We start from the raw sequence: 12,414 nt of genomic DNA, 5'->3' as shown, positions 1-12,414 counted from the left end.
CCCACCTCCAGCTTCCCCATGCCAACAGCCTCCAATGAGGGCATGCCTGAAGCCTTCCCTTTTTTCCACTATACATTCCCACTCCTCTGACTTGTCAAACGTGAGTGATGGTGGCTGACTCCCTTGCTATAACAAGTTCTGAATCAACAGCCTTTGCTTGTTCTCATTTGGGTGGTTTTGTTTATTTCCATCAAATCATAAAGTCATCCTGGTGACAGGAAAATCAGCATGGAATAAAGATTATTACGCCCTATGGAGGAACTCTTAAAGACTTGAAACCTCAATCAACGGTCTATCTTGGAAGGATAACTTAGATCTTGGCTCCGACCCCACAAAGACAGTAGGGGTTCTGTCCTCTACTCTGAGAAACTAGATGACCCCCAAACCCTGAGGACATTACAAAGGAGGTCTGGTATCTCACCCCATTTCTGCAAGGTCCTTCCAAGCAAAGAATGAATCAAAGATTTCAGTTACATTAGCATCATGTCCTAGTCCAGAATTTTTTGACAAGTATGTTCCACAAAAATTTTCCGGAATTCCAAGATATATTTGGCAAGTGGAATAGTTGTTTATTATTTTTAATTTTAAAAAAATAAATAAAAGCAAAATTAAATCCCCTTAGTGCTTTCTATTTAAAGTAAAATAAATTATTAGAGAAAATCTAGGGCATTTTTCTCACTGTCTCTCTCCCTCTTCTTCATCATTGCACTCACATTTCAGTCTATAGGGTTTGTTCCTTAGCACAATGTCAAGGCCTGTTTCACATGTTAAGTGACAAGAGTCACATTTATTTTACCGTATCTCTGTTTTTTAAAAAAACTAAAAAGACTGAAAATTGTTTTTCAGTCTCTCAACCTCTCTATTCCTACTACCATAATATTTAGCTGCTATTATTTCAGGACTCCCTTCCCCATTCCCATAATTGAACACCTGGCCATAAACTAATATAATTTCTTTTATTATCATCATATATAAGAATATAGAAGTAAAACTGTAGATCAAGTTTCATGTGATGTTCCAAAATCTTAAAAAAAAGAAAAAGAAGACAAAGAAAAGAAAATTTGTGCTCTGATCAACTAAGGTAATACGTGAAGCATATATAAAAAAAACCAAACCTGGTGCCATTGAGTCAATTCCAACTCATAGCAACCCTACAGGACAGAGTAGAACTGCCCCATAGGGTTTCCAAGGAGCAGCTGGTGGATTCAAACTGCCGTCATTTTTGTTAGCAGTCAAGCTCTTAACCACCATGCCACCAGGGCTCCGAAGCATGTACACCTAGTTATATTTTGCAATTTTGTTAATAAGCATGCCTACTTGATAGACAGGAAAAGGAAAATGGATAATCAAAGTGCTAGCTAATCCAAAAGTAATTTATAATTAAAATTCATTAAATCAGTGCTTTACATTTTGCCAGCACATACACTATCTCCTTTTTCAGCTCACGCTGATGATAAAATGAGTCTTCATTTTGAGAACACACCATCCAACAAAGTGACATCCCCTCCTAACTCCCAAAATAGTGGCAAATAGTCCAAATTTTAAAGTTTGCTATAGAATATCCATAAAATGGATGATCACACAAAACTGTTAAGAGCTGGCTCATATATATCCCAGCTACAGAGAGAATACATACAGAATCGAAGCTAAAGTTTATTTAGCAGGGGGAAAAAGCACCATCTTTCACATCAATAAAAACTAAGAATTAATGAAGAACTTTCACTTACATTCTCATGTAACACATACCACGCTGTATTGTAGTTACAGTGTTTGCTGACTGTTGTCTCCTCGGATTTGTTGAGCCCAGGGACTGTTTCATCATATCTTCATTCCTCCACTGCAGCCCAAGGCCTGGCACATCGTACGCAACAATAGCAATCATCTCACCTATGGAGCCCTTCACAGAGCCGTGAACAAGTCAGTCAGGGTTCTTGGCCTACAGAAACTTGTAATTAACTGGAGTGTGTGTTTGATGAGTTGTTGTTGTTGGTTTCTGTCAAGATGATTCTGACTCATTGTGACCCCACGTGTGCAGAGTAGAATTGCGGTCCATAGGGTTTTCAAGGCTATCACATTTCACTAGACAGATCTTTCAAGGAGCCTCTGGGTGGGTTCAAACCGCCAACCTTTTGGCTAGTAGTGGAGTGTTTAACCATTTGCACCACCAAGGGACTCTGTGATGAGTTGAGTTGAAATGAATTACAAGGAAACTTAGGTTAGGGCAGATATTGTTGTCATCACCAATTCACAGCTGAGTAAACTGAGGCCCAGAGAGATAATATGGCATGAGGCAACCCAGCCTAGGACTTCCGACTATAAAATCTCTAGTCTTTCTACTTCACATATTTTAATTACTATCAGTACTTTCTTTGCTAACCCAACTTGTTGTCATTAGGAGCCATCGAGTCAGTTCTGACTCATAATGACCCTATGTACAACAGAACGAAACACTTTCCAGGTCTGTCTCATCCTCACAACCATTGGTATGTTTGAGCCCATTGGTGCAGCCACTATGTCAATCCATCTTCCTCTTTTTTGCTGAATCTCTACTTTATCGAGCATGATGTCCTTCTCCAGGGACTGGTCCCTCCTAGTAACATGCCCAAAGTACATAAGACAAGTCTCACCATCCTCGCTTCTAAGAAGCATTCTGGCTGTACTTCTTCCAAGACAGATTTGTTCGTTCTTCTGGCAATCCATGGTATATTCAATATTCTTTGTCAATACCATAATTCAAAGGTATCAATCCTTCTTTGTTCTTCCCTACTCACTGTCCAGCTTTCGCCTGCATATGAGGCAATTGAAAATACCATGGCTTGGGTCTCACACACCTTAGCCTTCAAGGTGACATCTTTGCTTTTTACCACTTTAAAGAAGTCTTTTGTAGTAGATTTGCTCAATAAAACACATCATTTGGTTTCTTGACTGCTGCTTCCACGGGTGTTGATTGTGGATTTAAGTAAAATGAAATCCTTGACAACCTCAGTCTTCTCCGTTTATCATGATGCCACTTATTGATCCAATTATGAGGACTTTTGTTTTCTTTATGTTGAGCTGTGATCCATACTGAAGGCTGTAGTCTTTATTTTCATCAGTAAGTGCTTCGAGTCTGATTTCCTATAATATCTTCAGGGTCTTTAGCAATCAGCAGTATGTGATGTGTCTGAATTTCCCATGCAGTGAAACCTGTGAGAGCCGGAACTCGATGGACTGCCTTGTTTTTTCAGATCTCAAACGTTTCCCACCTCTAACAGAGTGCAGTTTTACCACTTTTCTATTGCTCTCTATTAGTGGAAAATATCTGAAAATATCTGAGTTTTCCTTCTCTGACAGGTTTCAGCTTTTGCGGCTTTTACTGTATATACTTAGTTTTCACTGCAGCAATCCATGCTCAATCTGTTGACATCATTAACTTATAATGAAGAGATGAGGTGTTATCAGTAAATAAAAATGAATATTTCTTGAAGTTTTTTTTAAAGCCTGTATTTAGCTTGATTTACACTTTAATACCCAACATTTGTTGCTATCCAAAAGACAGCAAGCACAAGAAAATGGGATCTAGATTCATGTTCTGCCACTTTAGAGGAACAAAATAGAGACTACTTTCTGAGTGGAGTATAAATTTCCTGACAATTACCAAGAGTAGTTTGTGTGTCGAAAAGATGTTGAATAAATGTTATTTGTTTAAGAACCAAAAAGGAATTCTTTCCGCAAGGATATACATCTCCTCCATATATACAAAAACTTGACAAGCTCTCCCACCCAGGTCATACAGTGCTTCTGAATCCCCTGCCTATTGGCTCTGAGTTGTCTACAACTGAGGGTTTTAAAGTGGATTTCCCTGTATAGGTTTACCTTTACAGTTATTAGATCCCCGGGTAATACAGAGTTTAGGTTGCTGTAAAATACAATAAAAGGAATATTAAACTGGCTGTCCTTTGGACATCTGAATATGCAATGCTTACAAATTCAAATAATTGAAGCCGTAACTTGGATCAGAGTATCTCTGGGCAGAGAGGAACTCAAATAGTGTCCCGAAAGTTGAGAATCAGGCTTTGGGGACTTGTTACAGTCAAAGACCAATTCTGTCAGAGTTTGAGGGTCAAATCCAGGTCGTCTATCATACCTCAGAGGTCTGTTGAACAAACTAGTAGCCAACGCAGCTATGAAATATGATACTTCTAGGTCCTTGCTCATGGTCTTCTTACCCCCACCATATTATGTCTATTGAACAACTGATTCTTCAAGACCCAGCTCCTCTCTGAAGTGTCCTTTCCCAGATCCCCTTATCATGCAATATTAATTACATTCCCGTTGGTATTCCCATCAGCAGTGTGCTTAAACACTGTGAGGTACTTATATTTTCTACTGTTATTTGCATGCATATCCTTTATTCTTGCTGGAAAGCAGGGGTCACATCTTACTTATTTTTCATCCCAATGATCCAGCTCAGCATCTGACGCATGATATTCACTCAATATTTCTCCATAGCTACGGCTCCAAGTATCACTTTTTTTTTTTTCCATTTTACCAATGAGGAAACTGTACCTAGATTCTCAGCATCAGTATTTAAACCCAGGCCTATTTGGTTCCAAAATCCATGTTCTTTCCACTATGTATGCCATCTTTCAATGACAAACAAATGAAGGTACCTACTGAACTGAAGCCTTCAAATGATAACACAGGGCTGTTTGCTACTGATGGAAAGGTATAAATTAAGGTTTGGGGAAACAATTAAGGCTAAATAAGCTTAGTTACTCAAATGTTTGTATGTGTGTGGTAAATAGGGAGATATATACATAATAATTAGTAACACAGTTGAAGGAGAGTGTTGATCCTCATTCCCTTTGCATACGAGATAGGCTTCTTGGAAAGCCTTTATCAAGTTTGTTAGTTTGTTTTTCCTGAGTATAAAGCATTAATTTTTTTTAAAAAAAAACAGTCACATCTCTTTCCAACTTAGATTTGTTGAAAGATTAATCGGGAAAAAAAAAAAAAACCCTGTCATTTTTGCTTTATTTCAACTCCTCATTCTCATTCTGCAATTCCAAAATTATAAAGGTAAGGAAAGGAAGAAAGGTGATAGCTTGAAATTGAGGATATAGTAGAAACAGATAACTTAGGTAGCAAGTTAATATTAGCCTTCTAATGTTGCAAGCATTTAGAGTGCGGAATTGGGAAGAGATTCCCTGTACCATTCCCAAACTGGAACCAGCCTGTTTCCATGATCTACATTTTACAACAAGAGGCCTAGTTCACTTTGTGCCTTAATTATATTCAACACAAATAATACAAGGAATCCATAAAGATAAATCGATCCCATATGAAACACTGAGTCTTCTCTGCATGGTCTTCTATTCTATGTGTTTTTATAACACCAGAATGAAGACATAAATGAAAAAACAGCAGGAAAGAAAGCTTTTTTGTGTTCAAATTTCCATGCTGTTTTTCTTTTCCATTTAATTGTGGTGCTTGCAAAATATGAAACACTGAAAACAAAACAAAAGAAAAACTTTTATTTAAAAAAGCAAGTCTCTCACTACTTTCTTGGATAGGGAGGGAAAAAAAAAACAGCTACTTTATGCTTCAAATTAAGTAGAATGATGCTTCTTCCATTATTATTGTCTCAACTAAATTATTCATTGAACTCATTACCAAGGACTGTGGAATTATTTTAAAAATAAACTAAAAAATTCCACTAAACATGCTTCAGAAATACAGTACCCCAATTAGCAATCACCACAAACTAGAAGCTGATTTTATTTGCAAGAGCTGTCTAGTCAATTCCTGGCTTATCCCTCCTGGTATTACCTTCATTATGAGCACTCAGAAGAATAACTGTGTTTGGATGGCTTGTTGTTGCAGTTAGGTTTCCAGGTTACCAACTACCAAACAACAGTGGGCTGAATGTAACTTCTAGACATGCCATTCCAAAGACTTTAAAACTTGTCACATGCATCAAAAGACAAATTGCAATCTTCACACCCGTTTGGAGAAGAATAATAAATCAAAGTAAAGGGTCACACTGTACAAACAGTACTGGTTGGGCAACCTTGAACTACAAGCCATTCTGTCCAGCTTCAAAGGAGAAGGAATTTGGCCTGCAAAAGTGTTTATCTGAAAACTTGGCCTTTTAAAATGGACCATCTAGAAGAACACTTAAGAAATTTTTAGTTTGTACATTTGCCTTAGTGGTGTATCAGGCAGGCTATCTTCTCGATTCAACACTGGTCCATCTCTTTTGAGATGACTGTGTACAGATAGGGCCCCACAACTCAAGAGGGATAGAGGCAACTGGAAGAGGAAATAGCAGATAGCCACCGCAAATGAGGGTCAGGGAAATAGGATGACTGAGGAATGATTTTTAAAACGGGCATTATTCTGTCTGAATAAGAGAAGACTGTTGTTGTTAGGTGACTATCATTACCTGGTGGCACAGTGGTTAAAGCTCTCGGCTGCTAACCAAATGATCGGAGGTTCAAACTCACCAGCTGCTCTGCCAGAGAAAGATGTGGCAGTCTGCTTCCGTAAAGATTTACAGCCTTGGAAACCCTATGGGGCAGTTCTACTCCATCCTATAAGGTTGCTATAAGTCAAAATCAACTCAACAGCAGTGGGTTTTGGTTGCTGTTAGGTGCCATTGAGTCGATTCCAATCCATGGTGACTTCATGTGTGACAGAGTAGAACTGCTCCATAGGATTTTCTTGGCTGTAATTTTTACAGAAGCAGATCACCAGATCTTTCTACTACTGCCAACCTTTGAGCAATAATTTAATAATACTTTTCAACTCTATAATAAACCCTTACCAAGAACAGTGATGCCTGGTTGTGTTCAAAAAGGCTTAAAATGCATTTAAAGAAGCTAGATATTTTTATCATTAAAATGAATTACCATGAAAAGACATTGAGGCATTTTTTATACTCTAAAAATACAATATTTGGAGAGAAAAGGACGAGTGACATAAAAGGAAGGCAAATAGTGGATGTCTTTCACTTGTTTTTTCCAGTATGGTAAAATACATATTGGAATTTATCAGCTCGCCTTCTTCTGGTGCCAGTTCTTCCAGATGTCACACTTCTTTTACTCAAACAGCTACTGAAACCTCACATGTTCTATAAAACTTTCCTATGTAACTGAAACGCACGAAGAAAATTCCCTCTGGTGGCATGTAATTCTCACAGCTCTCCCTTCACTCACAGCCCTGTAATAGGCATTAAGCCATTGCTTATGTATAATGCTAATAAATCAATCTAAGTCTTAGTTTAATATTTGTTAAGTCACCTATATACCTTTGTCAGTACTACTTGTCTTACAAGTTCCTAAACAACTGCCACCCTCTCTTTTTTGATGAGCAGCCTAGCATAGTAGCATGAAAACTTTAAAGATCAATCAGAAAGGACAGACTTGCCCTCGTGAAGTGCAAATGGTCTGATATAGGTGGCTATGTTTTGTAATTCCATGTAAAGTCTTTATTAATATCTTTAAGTAACAGTCGACAAGCATCTGCTTTCGAAAAAGAAAATATGCCTGAGATCAACCAAGAAAAAAAAATATTTATGTGGCTTAAATAACAAATGAAACTGATACAATCTTGTTTGCAGTTGCACTTCTAATAAATACATGAAGATCTTTCATTTTTATGAACTTTTAGATCATATACACCAACTATACTACTTGAAGGAAACAGGAATTAGTTTTACAAAATTATTAATGAATTGTCTACATCTCTTCCAGTTAGACAGGGAGGATTTTATCTTACATTTTCCTTTGTGCAAGGAAAAAGATGTAGCAGTCTGCTTCTGTAAAGATTTACAGCCTTGGGAACCCTATGGGGCAGTTCTACTCTGTCCTATAGGATCACTATGAGACGAAAGCAACTTGACGGCAATGGGTTTGTATCTCCTTCACAAGCCCAAAGTATTTTTAGCAAAACAGCCTTCAAAAATAATGCAGTGAAAACTCTATTTCCTTTCATTAGAATGGATGTCATGGATTGAATTGTGTCCCCGCAAAATATCTGTCAACTTGGCTAGCTCATGATTCCCAGTATTGTATGATTGTCTACCATTTTATCATCCAATGTGATTTCCCTGTGTGTTGTAAATGCTATCACTATGATGTAATAAGACAGATCAGTGGCAGTTATATTGATGAGGTCTTCGAGATTAGGTAGTGTCTTAAGCCAATCTCTTTTGAGATATAAAAGAAAGAAGCAATCTGAGAGACATGGGGACCTCATACCACCAAGAAAGCAGTGCCAGGAGCAGCATGCCTCCTTGGGACCTGAGGTTCCTGCGCTGAGATGCTCCCAGACCAAGGAAAGACTGATGCACCACAAGGACCTTCCTCCAGAGCCAACATAGAGAAAAAGGCTTCCCCTGGAGCTGACACCCTGAATTTGGACTCGTAGACTACTGGACTGTGAGAGAATAAATTTCTCTTTGTTAAAGCCATCCGCTTGTGGTATTTCTGTTATAGCAGCACTAGATGACTAAGACAGTATATTATATTTAAAGTAGTAATATTTTACATCTAATCCTTTATTTAATAATAAACGCTAGAAGTATTTAAATGATACAGACTCAGTGACTACATATGACATTCAAATCTGCTTGGTATGCTAAGGAGTTACATAATCACTCATTTACTCATTCATTCATTTATCAAGCAGCTCTCTATGAAGTCTTGCTAGCTGTAACTTGTTTTACCTATAACTTTGACTCCCTCATATTTCATTCCTTTTTCTATTCGAATCATAAATTCAATTCAACTTCAACAAGCTCCTGCTGAAGGAACTAAAAGAGATCTACATAAATGGAAAAACATTCCATGTTTATGGACTGGTAGACTTAACATTGTGAAAATGTCCATACTACCAAAAGTGATCTATAGGTATAATGCAATCCCAATCCAAATCCCAACAACATTATTTAATAAAATGGAAAAACTAATCTCCAATTTTTTTTCATTCCACAGTGATTTATTGAGCTATTTGTACTAGGCACTATTCATAGCAGCTGGGGATACAGCACTGAACAAGAGACAAATTCCTTGCCCCTAAAGAGTGTACATCCTAGTAGGGGAAAACAGATGATAATTTAAACAAACAAATAAATACATAATATGTCAGAGTGCTATGGAAAAGGTAAGGCAGAGAGTAAGAAGAATAAGTGGTGCTAGGGTAGATTTTTTTAAATTTATTTTTGAACATTTTAATGTGCTTTAGGTGAATGTTTACACAGCAAATTGGTTCCCATTCAACAATTCATACACAAATTGTTCCATGACATTGGTTGTGTCTTAGTTATGTAGTGCTGTTATAACAGAAATACCACAAATGGATGGCTTTAACAAACAGAAATTTATTCTCTCACAGTCTAGGAGGCTAGAAGTTCTAATCCAAGGCACCAGCTCCAGGGGAAGCCTTTCTCTCTCTGTTGGCTCTGGGGGAAGGTCCTTGTCATCAATCTTTCCCTGCTCTAGGAGCTTCTCAGAGCAGGAACACTGGGTCCAAAGGGCACTCTCTGCTCCCAGAGCTGCTTTCCTGGTGGTATGAGGTCCCCCTGTCTCTCTCCTCACTTCTTTATATCTCAAAAGAGGTTGACTTAAGACACAACCTAATCTTGTAGACTGAGTCCTGCCTTATTAACATAACTGCCTCTAATCCTGCCTCATTAACATCAAAGAGGTAGGATTTACAACACATAGGAAAATCACATCAGATGACAAAATGGTGGACAATCACACATAATACTGGGAATCATGGACTAGCTAAGTTGACACACATTTTTGGGACACAATTCAATCCATAACATATTGCAGTCCCGCAATATGTCAGCACTCTCCCCATTCCTACCCTGGGTTCCCCGTTTCCATTCATCCAGTTTCCTTGCCCCTTCCTACCTTCTTATCTTTGCTTTTAGGTAAATGTTGCCCTTTTGGTCTCGTATAATTGATAGCTCTAGACAGTACATTCCTCACAGGTGCTATTGTTTATTTTATAGGCCAGTCTATTATTTGGTTGAAAGGTGATCTCCGAGAGTAGCTTCAGTTCCAAGCAAGAAAGGTGTCTTAGGGCAACAGTCTCAAAGTAATCTCCAACTTTATATGGAAAGGAAAGAGGCCTCAAATAGCTAAAGCAATATTGAAGAAGGAGAACAAAGTAGGAGGCCTCTCACTTCCAGATCTCAAAACTTACTATACAGCCACAGTAATCAAAACGGCCTGGTACTGGTACAATGACAGACACATAGATCAGTGGAATAGAATTAAGAATCCAGAAGTGAATCTATCCATCTACATGCAGCTAGTCTTCTACATAGGGTCAAAATCCATTCAATGGGGGAAGAAACAGTCTCTTTAACAAATGGTGCTAGCAAAACTGGATATCCCATATACAGAAAAATGAATCAGGATCCATACCTCACATCATGAACAAAAACTAACTCAAAATGGCTCAAAGACCTAAATGTAAACAGTTAAAAATATAAAGTTCCTGGAAGAAAACATAGGGTCAAAACTAGGGGACCCAATCTTTGGCATAAATAGCCTATTAAACAAAGCTAAAAATGCACAAATGACAGAAGATAAACTAGATAACTGGGACCTCCTAAAAATTAAATACCTATAGTCAACAAAAGACTTTATCAAGAGAATAAAAAGAGAACTTGCGAACTGAGAAGAAAATATTTGGTGAAGACATATCTAATAAGGGTCTAATCTCTAAAATATATAGAAAATTTCAACAACACAAAAACAAAAAGACAAACAATCCAATGAAAAAATGGGCAAAGGACATGAACAGACAATTCAGTACTAAAGAGGACATTCAGGTGGCCAACAAATACACGAAAAAATACTCTCAATCATTAGCCATTAAAAAACCAAAAACCAAACTGGTTGCCATTGAGTCAATTCTGACTCATAGAGACTCTATAGGACAGAGCAGAACTGCTGCTTGGGGTTTCCAAGAGTGTCTGGTGGATTCAAACTGCCAACCTTTTGGTTAGCAGCCAAACTTTTAACCACTGCACTACCAGGGCTCCAAAAGAGTAGAACTGCCCCACAGGGTTTCCAAGGAGCAGCTGGTAGCTTTGAACTGCTGAACTTTTGGTTAGCAGCTGAATGTCTAACCACTCAAAACTACAATGAGATACCATCTCACCCCTACAAAAATGGCAATGATCAAAAAAACAAAACAACAAATGCTGGCGAGGTTGTGGGGGGACTGGAACTCTTTTACATTGCTGGTGGGAATGTGAAATGGTACAACCACTATGGAGAACAATATGGTGTTTCCTTAAAAAGCTAGAAATAGAAATACCTTATGATCCAGCAATCCTACTCCTCGGTATATATTCTAGAGAAATAAGAGCAGTGACACAAATAGACATATGCACACCTATGTTCATTGAAGCATTATTCACAATAGCAAAACGATGGAAACAACCTAAGTGCCCATCAACAGGATAAATGGATAAACCAACTATGTTACATACATATAATGGAATACTATGCAACTATAAAGAATAATGAGAAGTCTGCAAAGCATCTTGTAACACGGATGAATCTGGCAGACATCATGCTGACTGAAATAAGCCAATCAGAAAAGAACAAACACTGTATGGCACTACTTTTATAAAAAATCAGGAATAGGTATACACACAGAAAGCAGTGTCCTTTGATGGTTACCAAGGGTGGGAGGGGGAGGATAGAGGAATCACTTTCTAGATAGTAGACACTTGTTAATTTTGGTGATGGGAAAGACAATACCCAAAAGGGTGAAGTATGCACAACTTTTTCAAGGTAAATGAAGACACTAAGAAGTATGCAAGATTAAACCCTTTCACAACCCATGATACATATGGCATACCACCCACTTTTTCTGGCTCTCAGATTCTTTGGGAGTATAATTTTACCACTGAAAGTATTTGCTGCCCTCCAGTGGGGACTCACATAACAGCAAAAGGTTATAGAAACATTAGTTGAAGCAAAATAGCTAGGGTATGAGGCTTACAAGTGAGGTAGTGCAACCAGGAAGTGTGATTGAGGGAAAAAAAATGCCACTTTTGGTTTTTGTACCCCTAGATAAGCCTTGTAAGTATATTTATGGTTTCCTGTGTGATAGGGAGTCCTGGTGGGTCTTGTTTTGTTTTTTGTGTGTCATATTTAGAAAACCAGAGGATCCCCATGTAACCTAATAGAAGGCACCATGGAAAGCATCAGCAACCAAGGTCCGGAGGTGCAGATGGGTGCCTGCTAATCAGGGTTCGAGAACCTTAAAAGCTCTATGGTGGGGTCTCCGGCAAGATGGCGGTCTAGGCAGAAGCACCACGCCGTCCCTCCACAACAAAGATCCGAAAAACTAAGCCAAACAGAGAATCAACAATCCTGAAACCCTAGAACATCAAAT

General features: G+C 38.2%; 1 protein-coding gene across 1 annotated transcript in view; it reads right to left on the bottom strand.

Moving 5' to 3' along the window:
- DCDC2 (doublecortin domain containing 2) overlaps window positions 1-12,414 on the bottom strand; it is a 292,326-nt gene that overhangs the window by 231,882 nt on the left and 48,030 nt on the right. The gene's annotated exons all lie outside the window — the stretch shown is intronic.

This window comes from Trichechus manatus, unplaced genomic scaffold (genome assembly GCF_000243295.1).
Source record: "Trichechus manatus latirostris isolate Lorelei unplaced genomic scaffold, TriManLat1.0 scaffold00115, whole genome shotgun sequence".
NCBI classification, from domain to species: Eukaryota; Metazoa; Chordata; class Mammalia; order Sirenia; family Trichechidae; genus Trichechus; species Trichechus manatus.
The sequence above is the reverse complement of the archived record's forward strand: the minus strand, read 5'-3'. Positions and strand labels throughout refer to the sequence as shown.